We start from the raw sequence: 17,621 nt of genomic DNA on the forward strand, positions 1-17,621 counted from the left end.
CTAGGTGTCAGCACTCTAACCATCGACTACCAACTGGGTGTTGTAAAGACGTTGGTCCATCGAGCGCATACAATGTCACATGCCAATAACCTGCAAACGGGACTGGAACTCCTGCAAACTGTCTTCTTCATCAAGGAATATTCGTCTCGACAAGCACAGAGAGCAATGCCGACGTACAAATGACAGAACAAAGAAGGGGTTGAGGGCTTAAAAAAGACTACTTTGTTACCATATGATGGAATTGTTTCAGGTAAAATAGGCTGAATATTAAAAAGCAATAAAGTAAATTTTTCGAACTCCTTCCTAAATATCAGCGCCTTAGAGTTGCGCAAAGAAGGTGTTTCCAGTATTCCGTGTGAATGTGGCAAATTTTATATAGGGTACACGACGCGCACTCTACAGACTCGTGTTATAGAGCAACAGCGGCTTACTCGCCTCCTCCAAGTGAATAAGTCTGCTTTCAGTAAATACTGTATTTCCAATGGTAATTCGATGAAATATAATGAAGTAAAACTTTTGGAGTGCACTCATCAATGAGTCAGTGAAATTACGACTGTCTGAATCCCTTAAAAATCGGTGGAGCGGTTTCCTGTTAAATTCTGCATGATATTCGACTATAGGAAAAATTCGTACCCTGCGTAGTCGGTGTCGTCCTGAGATCTTACAGTGCGAAGATAATTTTCTTGGTATAGAACAGACGAGCTTTCAACACGAAGGGTGCACAAAGAAGTGCACAGACGTACAGAAGAAGCGCATGCGCTCAAGCAACGCACTCGCATTGCCAACTAGGACACCGCGTGTGTGCTGTGGGGCTCTTAAATAGAGGAGCCAATCGTATTACTCGGCAGTATTCACCCGAAGATGGCCGGAAGACTCCGTACCAAAACACCGCAGCAGCAAGTTACAGACATCTGGCAATTGTCCAGAAATTTTATAGAACAGTACTGTGACAGTTTGGTTTGACTGCCAGCGGGAACAATCCTTATCTGAACAGTCTATCGTGGAAGTATTTTACACAAGACAGGCCTGGTTATATAACTATTTGATATTGAAATATTCACAAAAGAAAGCACACAAAGTATTCAACTACACATGGCTTGAAACTGTCTCTGGACGAGACGCAATTGAAATTGCTTCTATTCTGAGAGACTACTTAAATTCTTTGGAGCAGGATCTGATGTTGGAAGGTGCAGAAAATCTTAGTCTGAGATTATTTCCTGATTTTTTCCCTAATAAAACAGAAACTCCACAATAATGAAAATGCTTATGTGCTACACTAAAGTCTCAAACGTATTTATAGGGATTCAGCATTATTTCCATGACCGATGAACTCAGCAGTTTGGTCCCAAAATCACCTTACCATTATTTCCCAAAACTTGGGCATAGCTGTTTGCTCCCTGACAGGGTTTTTCACCTTACTGAAGAAGACGTAAAATAATGAGAAAGATTCGCTTTGCCCTCAAAGTGTTATGACATTTTGGGATTGTTTGGTGATTTTATATTAAGTTTGGTGTTAACACTGGTATAGTTACAGTATGCAATCAGTATCCAAACGTGTAAAGAAAGCCAAAATGTCTTTTAAGATATCTGAGGCAAAAGTACTGCAGTAAATAAGAAGACCTAAGACAAGGCAACCACTTTTTCTCACCGATAGACGTTGACGTGCTGAAATTGGGAAAGAGAAATGCTTCAATAAAGTTTCAAGCACCTCAACTTCCATCAGTGGATCACATAAGCAAATATAAAGGTTCGGTCTAACGAAGGTGACGTCTCATTTCGAAACTGCCTCAGTGGAAAGTAAAAATATGTATTCAGCACATGTACAAGGCAATGCTAATGATACTGACGACTAAATTTTTTATAACAGAACCTATACATTAAAGCGGACGGTGTTTCAGTACGGTTTTCGATTTCACACAGCATTAAATCTGAACAATGTGTTAAAGTGTGTGCTCTTGCTTTAGTTGACATTTAATCGTATCAGTATGAGTTTCATAATCGGTTTATGCCGTGAGAAGCAGATTTTTGTACTGTGGTAACTTTTGTTCATGTGCTAACTTATAAGACAAATACAAATTTACTAATACATTGTTAATCTTCTACTCTGATATTGTCTACAGAATGTAATCTACTTAAGAAACCACTGAATTTAAATCCTTATGATGTATATTTATAATAGCTACCTGAATAAAATAAATAACAAACGTGCATGAAAAAGTAAATATGTAGAGTTTTGTAAAAACTAGTAATGGCTAACTTTTTTCTCAATAATGGCTGTTTGTGATGAACTTCAATTAGTTCTTCGACAATCTCTATCTGCATGGATGACTGCTATTATATTTTTTTGAAATGTTTTGAATCGATGCTACTGAGTGCAACTAAAAAATAACTCTGCAGTAAAATTTTGTAATTGCTGTTGTTTGAGTTCTGATTAACGTCAGATGGTGTCTGTAGTCTTTTTCGAGCAGAAGGCTCGTTCAACTACAAAGAAACACCTTTAATGTGGATTTAGACTTCTCGTCCTCCATAAATGTTTTTATAGACTTCTTGTTATAGATGGGTAAAATATTTATGTTAATATCACAGTTTGTAGTACCATAATTTGAAACTTTTGCAGTGGGGCCAGAAAATACTGCAAGAATGGAGTTTGTGATTTTCAATGTAATATTTAAATTACATAATGAAAATAAAAACTTGCCAAAAATGCAACTTATGAACCGACATTTCTATGTCCATTGTTGTGGAAAATATATACATGTGTATTTTTATGAAAGATTCACAAATTTTTAAATCATTGTGTTATATTCTATTCATCATAGATGATGACATGGTTCGATAAGGGCTACATTCTCAAGCAAGCTTTAGCAGATTTATGGAAGAGTGTTAGTGTTAATAAATCGGATTCTAATATGAGGATGAGAATGATGCTGATATAGATATGACAGAGGAAGATATACAGGTCAGAGATGAAGAGGAGCCGGCCGAAGTGGCCGTGCGGTTAAAGGCGCTGCAGTCTGGAACCGCAAGACCGCTACGGTCGCAGGTTCGAATCCTGCCTCAGGCATGGATGTTTGTGATGTCCTTAGGTTAGTTAGGTTTAACTAGTTCTAAGTTCTAGGGGACTAATGACCTCAGTAGTTGAGTCCCATAGTGCTCAGAGCCATTTGAACAATTTTTTTGATGAAGAGGATGTGTGTGAATGTGAAAAAGATGATAATAGCGTCCAGAAAAGTAGGGCGCACACTTCTATGTCTAGAAGAGGGCAAATAAAATATGATATAGTACCATCTGACGCGTGGAAGCAGTTTCCAATTTGTATAATACATGAGACTGTACATATTCCACGACACATAGACCACAATTAGTAACAAGGGCAGATTGTGTCTGTTTATCATGAGTCACATACATTGTGTAATAGTAATGTATACCAATAGTTGTGCAAGTGACAGCAAAATTCTAGACCCATATCTTGAACGCTGGATTGAACTTGAGTCTACAGAAGTGCAGGCATTCAGTGGCTTCCTCATAATATCTTGCTTTCACAAGGTACATGGGGAACCTATTAATCAATGTTTAGAGCAACAATGAGCTTTCCAGGATTTCATGATACTCTGATATGCCTCCAGTTTGATGATTAACTTCCAAGAGAGGAAATGAAGCTGTTTCTGGATCAAAACTGAAACTTATAACGTTTGTGTTTGAAATGTTCATTGATGCAGGAATTTCATTTTATGTGTCATGGGCCTTATATTGCAATTAATGAGTACATGCATGTAGATTCTTCATGACTAAATAACTGATGAAGACTAGCCTATATTATTCTTGAATTTTATACTTTGTCACATCTTTCAACATCACACCATTTTTACATATTCCACATTCAAATAAACCAATAATGACGATGTTGTTGACAAATTTAGGAAATGACTACTTCCATTAGAGGCATGCTCACCACTACTTACATTCTGCAGCACTCACATTATTACAAAGAATTTTTCCATCAAAGGCTTGCTCACCACTACTTACATTCTGAGGTTCTCACATTATTCCAAAGAGTTTACAAAGCAAAAGAGTTTACAACTTTCTTTACCAAAGAAGAATCTTCACTGAAATATATTATTATTTTGTAAATCAATCTATAAATAAATTTAATAACTGGCATTACATTGTGCAATTAATAATATGAATTTTAAGTTTGTCACCAATTTTGTAATTTCAGTTATTCTTAAGAGAAGCCTAATTTCAACTGTTAGTCGTCTCTATTGTAACACATTAATTTCTTTTTTATACATTTTCGCCCGAAATATAATACACCATATATTGAGTCACATGAATTCTTTTATTGAAATAGCTGAGATAATTTTAACCTATAATAGAATCGATAGCATACAGGCTATCAGTTATCTCTAAAAGAAAGGTTCATTACAAACTTCTTGCTAATTTGTATATTGACAATTGCGGGAATTCTTCAGGCCAACTGAAACGAGATTCTTTCTGGCCAATCAGAGGGTTTCTACTCGTTATAACTCCATCCACTAGCATTTCTGTATGCTATCACAGGTGTTGTTTCTTTCGTAATGCAGCGTTTAACTTCTGCAATGTAATATTGAGATAAACAGTTTTTCCTTTCATGTAACTTTTAATGCAGGTGTTGCAGTCAGTCACCAATGTTTTGAGCTGGGTTTCACTGGATGCTTATCTTGCATCTCCCACTATGTTCCTGTACAAAGGCTTTCTGACAGGTCATCGTTAGAAGCAGGGACAAGGGGCTTCTTTTGCCGGTGGCCTATGCAATGGCTACAGCGTCTCATTGTGTCTGCTAGGTGCCCAGCAGCGAATGTGTCGGCCTACATAAAACTGGATTTCGTACCTCTGGTTGGGGCAATTACTTACATGCAGTTATTAGTGTGACTGGTTTAACAAATTTTTATACTGCTGTTAGGTCCTTTTTATTATTTATTTAAATGGGTTGTGTGTTTTTTAGATTTTATATCAGGCTGCTCTCACATAGATATATAAAAGCTATTTTCTCAACCTCTAACTATTTGACTCAGATCAAAAATTTAAATACTTTATACATAATCCAAGAATCCAGTGTTTACATTCTGCTGCTTGTTTCACAAAAATTATCATTCTTACAACTGATATAAGCATCAAAATAATTCTTTACCAAATCCTAATCATGTCAAAATTTTAAAAGTTTCCATTACTCATTTATGTAAATTGAAAAATATTATAGTCAATAACAATGTTCACACACACATATTATTCTAAAAACATTGTTGTAATAGGCAATTTCGTTTTTAAGAAATGTTACATTGATAATTATGCATGAGTAAAATTTTAAGATATTACACTCATAGACCGTTAATTGTCTTTACAGAAATATTATCTTTAAGGCATGGTATACATTAAAAAGTTTTTCTTTTTAACATATTCTGATTAAGATTAAAAGTACATAAAACATTTCTTAGCAAAAATTTTTATTCTGCAAGATTCATGAAACAAAGATTATGAAAAGACTGGTATACAGTTCTTATTCAGACTCTTACACAAATTACGTAGAGAGGTGAAGAGATTTTAATACACCGAAATCCTATGTTAACTTGTGTTTTTTTCAACTTTTTCCCTGTCTGACACAGATCTTTACTTAATTTTGTGCACTTTTTTCACACGATACCTACAAATGTTCTTGCGTGACATTGGCGACGAATGTCTCTACACTAAGCTGAAGAACTTGTTCAAAATGTTCGTCGTCTAACGTTTGGGTGGGCAGCGTCGTTCTTCATTGAATTTTGCAGCAAGATGTTGCCTGATCATAATTTGGCTCTTTTAGTGTGGAGTCTCGTCGAGTGTTGGATTTAAAATGTGAATATTTCTTCTTAAGCAACTGCTGAAGGTATTTATACTTTTGTAGCACATAGCAGACAACTAGTTCACAATAGGATGGGTATTTGGAAAGGTATATTTCGGATTATATTCGCCCATACTCTCTCTTCAGCATCAGTCTTGGAGCTCTTCGTCTTCTGTTCTTCCAAGCATCTCCCTTTCTTCTGGCTTGAAACTTATCTCTTCTCTGGGCAGGATATTGTAAATTATTGGCTACTAGTTGCTTTGAAGTTTTACATTCGTTAGTATTCCAATTGACGATTTGGACGTGTAGTTCAGCATTGACTGACTGATTTTCCTTCAGCTCTGTAGTTCAATGTAATATGGCAGTCTGGAGTCGACAGCGTTATTCTGAATGCACTTTTTTGCCAAATTGTGCCTCGGCCAAGCCGGGCTTTGGCGAGGAGTTTTGTTTTTACTCCTTGCTGGCTGCTGTTTCGATTTTTATGGCCCATAGTCCCCTGCAGTCCTTCCACCTGGAGTATCGGTCGTAAGTGGATTCTCACAAGGCCTAAACCCAAAGTCGATCTCCTGCAGCTCAACCTCCCTCCCTGTACTTTCATTATCATGGCAAGGTTGTTACAACAGCTATGTAGACGTGTTGCCTTGGTTACAAATCACCATCCTTCTCGTCTCCTTGCTGGCGCCTCCGCATCGTCAAAAATCGTTGATCTCGTCCATTCACATCCCATATACATTTCCAGTGGTCGTCCCCTCATCGTTGTGGGCTGTTCACGATTATCTTTTGCAGGAGGCTTGAGTACAAAAAACTTTTTAAATCGTTTCTTACGATCTCCCTTATGCCCAATGCCTAATTGAGACCTTGCCATTGGTGGGGAGGCTTGCGTGCCTCAACGATACAGATAGCCGTACCGTAGGTGCAACCAAAATGTAAGGGTATCTGTTAAGAGGCCAGACAAACGTGTGGTTCCTGAAGAGGGGCAGCAGCCTTTTCAGTAGTTGCAGGGGCAACAGTCTGGATGATTGACTGGTCTGGCCTTGTAACACTAACCAAAATGGCCTTGCTGTTCTGGTACTGCGAATGGCTGAAAGCAAGGGGAAACTACAGCTGTAATTTTTCCCGGGTGCATGCAGCTTTACTGTATGGTTAAATAATGATGGCGTCCTCTTGGGTAAAATATTCTGGAGGTAAAATGGTCCCCCATTCGGATCTCCGGGCGGGGACTACTCAAGAGGACGTCGTTATGAGTGGAAAGAAAACTGGCGTTCTAAGATCCCTTAATCTGGCAGGTAGGTTAGAAAATTTAAAAAGGAAAATGGATAGGTTAAAGTTAGATGTAATGGGAATTAGTGACTTTCGGTGGCAGGAGGAACAAGACTTTTGGTCAGGTGAATACAGGGTTATAAATACAAAATCAAAAAGGGTAATGCAGGAGTAGGCTTAATAATGAATAAAAAAAATAGGATTACGGGTAAGCTACTACAAACAGCATAACGAATGCATTATTGTGACCAAGATAGACACGAAGCCCACAGATACTACAGTAGTACAAGTTTACATGCCAACTAGCTCTGCAGATGACGAATAAATTGTAGAAATGTATGAGGAGATAAAAGAAATTATTCAGGTAGTGAAAGGAGAGGAAAATTTAATAGTCATGGGTGACTGGAATTAGAGAGTAGAAAAAGGGAGAGAAAGAAACGTAGTAGGTGAATATGGATTGGGGCTAAGAATTGAAATAGGAAGCCGCCTCGTAGAATTTTGCACAGAGCATAACTTAATCGTAGCTAACACTTGGTCAAGAATCATGAAAGAAGGTTGTATACATGGAAGAAGCCTGGAGATACTAAAAGGTATAAGATAGATTATATTATGGTAAGACAGAGATATCGGAACCAGATTTTAAATTGTAAGAAATTTCCAGGGGAAGATGTGGAACGTGACCACAATCTAGTGGATGTGAACTGTAGACTAAAACTGAAGAAACTGCCAAAAGGTGGGAATTTAAGGAGATGGGACCTGGATAAACTGAAAGAACCAGAAGTTATACAGAATTTCAGGGAGAGCATAAGGCAACAATTGACAGGAAAGGGAGAAAGAAATACAGTAGAAGAAGAATGGGTAGCTTTGAGGGATGAAACAGTGAAGGCAGCAGAAGATGAAACAGGTAAAAAGACGAGGGATAGTAGAAACCATTGGGTAACAGAAGAAATATTGAATGTAATTGATGAAAGGATAAAATATAAAAATGCAGTAAATGAAGCACGCAATAAGGAATACAATCGTCTCAAAAAAGAGATCGACAGTAAGTACAAAATGGCTAAGCAGGGATTGCTAGAGGACAAATGTGAGGATGTAGAAACTCATCTCACTAGGGGTAAGATAAATACTGCCCACAGGAAAGTTAAGGAGACCGTTCGAGAGAAGAGAGCCACTTGTATGAGTATCAAGAGCTCAGATGGAAACCCAGATCTAAACAAGGAAGGGAAAGCAGAAAGGTGTAAGGAGTATACGGAGGGTGTATACAGGGGCGACGTTCTTGAGGACAATATTATGGAAATGGAAGAGGATGTGGATGAAGATGAAATGGGATGTACGATACTGCGTGAAGAGTTAGACAGAACACTGAACGACCTGAGTCGAAACAAGGCCCCGGGAGTAGACAACATCCCACTAGAACTACTGACGGACTTGACAAGCCAGTCCTGACAAAACTCTACCATCTGGGGAGCAAGATGTATGTGACTGGCGAAATAACCTCGAACTTCAAGACGAATATAACAATTCCAATCCCAAAGAAATCAGGTGTTGACAGATGTGAAAATTACCGAACTATCAGTTTAATAAGTCACGGCTGCAAAATACTAACACGAATTCTTTACAGACGAAACTCATAGAAGCCGACCTCGGGGAAGATCAGTTTGGATTCCGTAGAAATGTTGGAACACGTGAGGCAATACTGACCCTATTACGTATCTTAGAAGAAGGAATAAGGAAAGGCAAACCTACGTTTCTAGCATTTGTTGACTTAGAGAAAGCTTTTGACAATGTTGATTGGAATACTCTCTTTCAAATTCTGAAGGTGGCAGGGTAAAATACAGGGAGCGAAAGGCTATTTACAATTTGTACAGAAACCAGATGGCAGTTATAAGAGTCGAGGGCTGTGAAAGGGACGCAGTGGTTGGGAAGGGAGTGAGACAGGGTTGTAGCCTACCCCCATTGTTATTCAATCTGTATATTGAGTAAGCAATAAAGGAACCAAAAGAAAAGTTCGGGGTAGGTATTAAAATCCATGGAGAAGAAATAAAACTTTGAGGTTCGCCGATGACACTGTAATTCTGTCAGAGACAGCAAAGGACTTGGAAGAGCAGATGAACGGAGTGGACAGTGTCTTCAAAGGAGGGTATAAGGTGAATATCAACAAAAGCAAAAGGATAATGGAATGTAGTCGAATTGAGTCGGGTGATGCTGAGGGAATTAGATTAGGAAATGAGACACTTAAAGTAGTAAAGGAATTTTGCTATTTGGGGAGCAAAATAACTGATGATGATTGAAGTAGAGAGGATATAAAATGTAGACTGGCAATGGCAAGGAAAGCGTTTCTGAAGAAGAAAAATTAGTTACCATCGAGTATAGAATTAAATCTCAGGAAGTCGTTTCTGAAAGTATTTGTATGGAGAGTAGCCATGTATGGACGTGAAAGGTGGACGATAAATAGTTTAGACAAAAAGAGAATAGAAGCTTTCGAAATGTGGTGCTACAGAAGAGTTCTGAAGATTAGATGAGTAGATTACATAACTAATGAGGAGGTATCGAATAAAATTGGGGAGAAGAGGAGCTTGTGGCACAACTTGACTAGAAGAAGGGATCGGTTGGTAGGACATGTTCTGAGACATCGATGGATCACCAATTTAGTACTGGAGGGCAGCGTGGAGGGTAAAAATCGTAGTGGGAGACCAAGGGATGAATACACTAAGCAGATTCAGAAGGATGTAGGTTGCAGTAGGCGTTGGGAGGTGAAGAAGCTTGCACAGGATAGAGTAGCATGGAGAGCTGCATCAAACCAGTCTCAGAATTGAAGACCACAACAACAACAACAAAAATTCTTTATATGGTTTGGAGTCCTATCTCTGAATTTCGATTCTAATTTCTCTATCAGGTTCCAATTTCTGGCTTATTTCTTAAGCTAATGAAACTCCTCATTTTCGTTAAGTGTGGTGTCGCGGTGTGGCATGTTAGTACGTCATGCCATTAGATCCCTTTCACTTTTGGAAACTGATTGCGCGGCCGCTTCCACCGGAGGTTAGAGTTCTCCATCGAGCATGATTGTGTTTGTTCTTCTCAGCATAATTTAGTGTAAGTTAGTTTAAGTAGTGTGTAAGTCTAGGGACCTATGACCTGAGTAGTTTGGTCCCTTACCGATTCACACAAATTTGAACATTTGAGCCTTTGGAAACTCTACATGTCAATTTAGTTGCTACACATAAAAATTTGTGGTACTTCCAATTTTTCTGTCTCATCTTTTCCTCAGACTCCTGGTGACGTCCAGTCAGAAACATACTTGATGGCTTCTTTGATATTATTTACTGATGAATATAAGCGATTATTCATCATACTTTTGAATTTGGTTTACATGATGAAGTCCTAATCTTTTACCTATCTCATTATATGCTTTGTTCATTCTGTCTGTACCATTTTGTTTGAGTGTTGGAACATCGTTCCTTAGGACTTGAAGCCTCTTGCTCTCCCGACCATGCTTGACACTGTACAGCCCCGGCTCAGAGAGAAATGCAATGCTCCCAATGTTACGCTACCTTTTCCCATGTCTCTCGCTGCTCGTCTTTCATTCAGAAAATCCGCACGTATTATCATGTCCACCATTAATTTCGGTACGATAACGGAACTGGCTTCGCTCTTTTGACCTTGGCACAAAAGAGTTAACCATGTTTGTGTATTGACATCTGCAGCATGATTTTTGATATTACCCTTCACTTTAATCTTTTTTATTTTCAATATCGATAATCCTTCATTAGCACTGCACTGGTTAAATAAGTTCTCCAAAATCACGGTTAGCTTGCTTCCACTGTCTACGACTACATTAATTGGGATTTTTGCTGCCATGGCCTTCAGACTGGTTGAATCTCGACCGATTTGCTCTGTTCTTCATCTCTCTGCATTAAAGCACCCTCTATTAAATCATATGTGAGTTGTTCAAGATCTTCACCTGTGAACTCGAACCGTGTGTCGGATAGGCCTCGGCCATTATCTCTCTCTCTCTCTCTCTTCTACAACTTCTTCTCCAAATTAACTTCGGCTTCCCTCTACTCTACTACATCTGCCCCTTCTTTCTTCGCCGAAACCCCCAAATAATCGCATCTATGTGCCCTTATTATATCTCTGTAAATTCCGTCATTGTACAGACTGGGACCTGTGCCTAATTGTAGTTTATTTTCAACTTCCGTCGACTTCGCAGTATCCTCCTTGAAGTCTTTTTCCCTGATATCAGCCTCAAATAACTTGGCAACTATAAATACTTCGTCCCTACTCTCTTCTCCCATTGTGTCTGCCTCCGGTAGTTCGTTTTTTTTTAATTGGTATCCTCCCAATTAATTTCTCCCCAGAATGTTGTTGTTGTTTTCCTGCCTTAGTTTGATCCCTGTGATCCTATTTCCTCGTTTATTACCTGTCGTGATAAAATGTTTATTACTCTCAACGGTACATTATCCTCTTGGAATCGGTTTTCCCTAGTTTCAGTATGAAGTAACTCTGCAGTACTAATTATTTAGCCTTTTAACCCGACTTCCGTTATGCGTGCTTCGTTTTGTTCCGGTCGTCCGTTTTTTGCGTAATTCTGCTAACTAATTCCTGTCCAACCTGATGTTTGCGGTATCTCGACTGCTTTCTGTCCCTGCGGTTCTCTTCCTTCATCTTTCCCCTCTCGTGATAAGGTTTGTGGTGATTGCTTGGGTAGGTGCGGGGTTCACCTTGGTTCCAATGACTCTAAGCAGTTTGGGACTTAACATCTGAGGTCATCAGTCCCCTGACTTAGAACTACTTAAACCTAAGAAACTTAAGGACATCGCACACATCCATGCCCGAGGCATAATTCGAACCTGCGACCGTAGCAGCAGCGCGGTTCCGGACTGAAAAGCCTACAACCGCTCGGCCACAGCGGCCGGTTAAAAATTGTATGAAATTTGTGGTAGGTTCTTATGGGACTAAACTGCTGAGGCTATCGGTCTCTAAGTTTACACACTACATAAACTAACTTACGCTGAGGACAACACGCACACCCATGCCCGATATAGGACTCGAACCTCCGGCGGGGGGAAGCCACGCTAACCGTGATAAGGCGCACCAGACCTTTCGGCTACCCCGTGCGGAGGCTATTCTTGACTTTTTCGTCAATTCGAAAGTTTATTGGGATTTTTTGACCTTATCTCCACGTCTTCTTTCGGTTCTTCCTGTCTTGGTTCGGCTTCGTGACACTGGTTCTGTTGCTAGTTATTTGTCGGCCTGTTTGACCTCCAGTACCCATTGCAATTACCGTTATTCCCCCTGTAGCAATTATTGCCATTCCCAGGTGGATAACCATTGCCATTTCTTGTTCTGTATCCGCACCCATTTCTTTGTAGTAATCTACTGTCACTTCTCGGAACAAAGTTATCACGCGGTTCGTTATAGCTGACATTAATTCGTGCGTTCTCCGGCGCATTTCGCGGTCTTTCATTCACGTTTGCGCTATGGTGTTCTCTTTTTGCTTGCCTCATCTTCCGGGAATATGAATTCTAATTCTCTCAAAATTCCTTTGAAGGCTTCCACGTAATTGCCTCCACGCCCTACCATTGACGATTGGTATTTTAGTGCGGATTTCGTGGTACACAATTTAATCAATTCTCCATCTCTGCATGCTACATCCAAGCGCTTTTTTCTCTTTGCCATTGGTTCGAAAAGTTTTACAGGGCTCTTCTCTGCATAATTTTCGAAGTATGGATTTTTTCACCTTATTTTGCGCTTCTCTCGACCAGTAGCGTGACAGAAACTTATCTCTCAAATCTTCATATGATCGACATGTAGCTTCTACTTTTGGAATCGTTGCTGCTACTGTTCCAGACATAGGGGGCACATATGAAGACTGTTTTGTGTGCTTATGTCGAATGAATTGATCAATGAAGGTTCGGGGATGCAGTGAGTTTCCTTCACGGGAATGCTGAAACTTCCTTACAGGGAGGAAAGAATCGTTGTTTTACCTTGTCATGGTACCGTACGAAAATCGAGAGCCCTCGCCTTTCTCGTCCCGGTCATTTCACGTGTCAGTCTTTCAGTTTGTGGTAAATCCTTTGGCTACTGCCCACTGTATAACTTTCACATTGTCTTGTGGTGTTGTTGTAAAGGAACGCAATCACTTACTTCCATAGACAGTGCGCGATTGTCGGTATGCTTTACGCTATAACCTTCGCGCCCTTGTATTTCCCTCTCACGTACTGGCTCGGTGTCTTGCCTGGCTAATCCTGCTGCTTCATCATGTGGTCATAATTGTTCTGAAAAGTTTGCTTGTGGTACCCGATGTCTTCGTGGTGCCGTCTGTTCTGGTTAAGTTTCGAAACGTGCCTGTGGCATCGCAGGTTGTCGGCTATCGCGTAATTTATTCTCCGCCTGTGACTGGAGTTATATCTGCGTGAAATCGTTTTTTATTCCTTGTGAAACTTCTTGCCTTCTTTCAACTCAGAAATTGTTACGGATACAGAGCTTGTATGATCTTGATCACCTCCCTCTTGTATAGTTCGCAATAGTTTTTCTCTGAGTTTCTCGAGCTGATTTTTGGTTTTCGCTTTTATTCTCAAGATGCGAGAATCATACACCTTGAGAATTCTGAGAATTGCTTTCGTGATGCGTTACTGTAACACACTTTCTTCCACTACTAGTCGTGTTGTGCCCGCTGCTTGGCGTGTAATTGTATTAACCTGTTTGGTTATATTTGCAATTTCAGCGTGTTTATCATCCGTTAATGTTTTGATTTCGGTGTGTATGTCGTCAGACAACGTTTTTATTTCGGTCTGGATGTCATCCCGCAAAGTCTGCACGTCCACTTGGACCTGGTCAGTATCTACTCTTAGTTGCGTGTGCCATGTTATTAAATTTGGGATCACATCTTGGGATTCTTTTCCTTCTTCCTCTCTGTTACGTAATGGTTGTTTGACCTCTATGTTTTGTTTTGTAATTTCACGCAGTGGTTTCGTTGTTTCTGCTTTCTGCTCACATATCTGTTGTTGCAGTTGTATCGTCTGCTCTCTGTTTTGTATCGTCATTTTGCGCCTCAATTTCTGGAGAATTAAGGACAAATTAACCGGCCCTACTACCTGTTCTTCCAACGTACTTAGTTCTGCGTTTACATTCTCGTGTCTGTCCGCAACTGACTGTAATGAACCATGCGGTGACAGATTTCGACTTTTATTGCCTGGACTCGGTTGTGAGGACAATGTTATTAAGTGTACTATGGGTTCTACTTATTCAAGACGTTCTCCATCTTTCTGCACCTCTGCATTATGTTGGTCGTCGCTTACGGCGCCTTGTTGCTCGGTATTTACATCCTGCTCCTCCCACTTATCTATTTCTCGCGGCATTGTGCCGTCTGCTGTTCTGTCTTGAGGTTCCCGTACGTTATCTTGCTAGGTGTCAATCTGAGTTCGGTCAAGATGTCTATCTCCCATTGCTAACCTCTCTGATTCCCATCTTTGCAATTTTAAGTGACGCATCCTATTTCGCTTAATCATGCGATCATACGACCATACTCGCTCTATAAACTTACTACCTTCACCCTTTCTCTAGTGTTCCTAGTTTCTTTGGCTATTTAACAAGACTATACCATCGATACTTACCACTTGGGACACAACCTACTTAACAACGCTGTCTCGGCCACCTGAGTGCATGCAAGGAAAACTTAAAGCTAACAAAGGCGTTACAGATATACCATGGGATACTGTGTACATCTCTCGGTGCATTGTACATCTCTGTCTCCCTATTGACTTGTCAGTAGCCACTGGTTGATACAACACAAAAATTTATTACGAAAAATTTTAAGAGGATGTTATTTTTTGTCCTAGTAATTACTTACGTTTGACCTCCTTACCAGGGTATTTTAGCACTGGGGCACAGTCGCCATTACGTAGCATGTGTGAGACTGGTTCTTATCTATCACCCTACCACAACTGCACAAGAATGCTATGTGAGTTTTAGGAATTTGGTGTTGAACCTACAGCCTGCAGGGTAGGAAGACACCATCTCGCACATGCAGATTTCAGAAGAGTGCAGCAGTACAGACAGTGATGTAATCAGACAATGATCCCAAAGTCGGTTCCACTACACTCCCTGCATAGGAAACGTTATCGCTAACAGTAATTAGTGTACAGGTTCAGGCGTAACTGTATGTCATCAAAAATGGAAAATCTTAGATTTTCGTTATTAAGGTCTATTTTCACTCTAAGTATGACTTCATGACACGGCAATGTTAGCAAAACTACGTAAAAGACGGGAAAATATTGATACTGGTTGTTCACAACTTTGAAGCCGAGTTCATAACTATTATAAGGTTCTTTAATTGTAAGATGGTTGATGACCATGTCCGGGGTCGATAAGAATACAAACAAATTAAATATGATTGGGTCCAGAGATTAGGCTAAAATACACAATGACAAAATCCAAAATTGAATGAGGGTTGGTAAAGAGCAATCAAAAGGAAGTACACAGTTAAATTAATTCAACAAATTCATAGTACAAAGCACTCTACATTGGCTGAACAGTCCTTTCCTTTAGATCGGGTATCTCGCATTTCTGCTTCAATTAAGACTGACAATCGTGAATATGTTTAACTATAGGTCATGGTTGAATGTACAAAAATTAGGAGAGATGGAAGCGCCCGCAGTTCTGAGTGTCAATTGAATATCACTATCTGGCCTAGTGTGAGTGCGCGTGTGTTCACCTTACGTCGGTGGCGGCAATGGCGGCTGTGGGAGCGAGAATGTATTCTAAATTTCTCTCTATTGTTAAACATCAGTCGCCTCCATTTCCTACATCTTTGTTGAAGCCGAGACTCCTATTTAAGCCCTAGCTAATTGTCGTGGTACACGCTATTCGGCTAAAATAGTGCATAAATCATTGCCATCAAATCACTCACAAGCATTAACTGTCACTGCTTGGTGCGGTTCACCGTACTAGGTGACTTTGCAGTTTATCTCCTTCCGAGTTACGACAAGCCAGTGAACAGGTGTTCACATAATTACTCTCATAATCGTCTCAGCGTGGTGCGAGTCACCTTGATCAAACACTCGACGATTTTCTGCAGCAGAAGAAGCGAATTACTCTGTCTGCAATTTGCCTGTATCAAAGGTGGTGACCATGCGTTTTCTTTCTGGCGAATTAGAGCGTTTCTACTTGTTATAACTACACCCACTACTAGAATTTTTATATCCTATCACAGGAATCGTTTCCTTCGTAGGGCAGAGTTTACCTTCTGCTATGTAATACTGCGATAAACAGCTTTTTCGTTCATGTGAATTTTAACGCATGTGGCTGCAGTGAGTCACCAATGTCTAAAGCTGGGATTCTCCGGACGTTAATCTTGCATCTCCCGCTGTGTTTCTGTAGAAAGGCTTTCCAAAGGGTCATCGTGAAAAGCTGGGACAAGGGGCTTCTTTTGCCAGTGGCCTACGCAGAGGCTGCGGCATCTAATTGTGTCTGCAAGGAGCCTTGAGGCGAAGGTGTCGGCCTATATGGGATGGGCACTGTCATCATAAAATTCTCCTTCCCTCAGAACTGCATCTCATAGTTCGGATTGGGGAGATTACTCGAATGCAATTACTAGTGTGAGAGTTAGTGGTCTATTCATGAAATGCTAGTTTATTTATTAGATCTGCATGTCAACAAAATAGGTACAATTTCATATAACTATGCCATACGACATATCGAGTGAACTTGAATAGTTTCATTAATCAAATGTAAGATTTTTTATTTGTTTGACACAGTCATTTCCATAAAAGTGTAACGTAAGAACTAGACAACGTAACAGACAGCAACAATTGACAATAGAAAAAGGGGGAATTAATGTTCTTGCTGATGATGCAGTTGATCCGCATGTTATTTTCCATGCTTTGGCATGAGGAAGTTGTACGAGTCATCCAAATATACTGTGCATTATCCATCGAAATAGGTTGCGTCACTATCATATCCCTCTCCATCAGGAGTTGCATGGAAATCATTATGAGAATCGTGTTAGCTTCTGTACAGGGGCAAAAAATGGTTGAAATGGCTCTGAGCACTATGGAATTAACTTCTTAGGTCATCAGTCCCGTAGATTCAAACCTGCGACCGTAGCGATCGCGCGGTTCCAGGCTGTAGCGCCTAGAACCGCTCGACCACCCCGGCCGGCGTACATGGGCATTATGACAGGATACTACAGATGTATCGTGTATCTTGTTTACTGATGAAGCTACATTTACCAATCATGGCCAGGTAAACTGCCAAAACATTCAATATTGGTCTGTTGAGAATTCACGGTGGCTTCATAAGGTGGAATGTCAGAGTCCATGGAGTGTAAGACCATCAGTTCATAGCCCTAATTTTCGTTGATGGAGTACTGAACGTACACGATTATTGCAACCTCCTAAGAGGCCGTCTTCTACTGGTGTTAGAAGACGTTCCTCTGCAGACTAGGAGGACTCTATCGTACGAACATGATGCTGTCCAGTCCATAGTGCACAAAGTACTGTAGCAT

The sequence above is a fragment of the Schistocerca nitens genome, chromosome 4 (genome assembly GCF_023898315.1).
Source record: "Schistocerca nitens isolate TAMUIC-IGC-003100 chromosome 4, iqSchNite1.1, whole genome shotgun sequence".
Taxonomy (NCBI): domain Eukaryota; kingdom Metazoa; phylum Arthropoda; class Insecta; order Orthoptera; family Acrididae; genus Schistocerca; species Schistocerca nitens.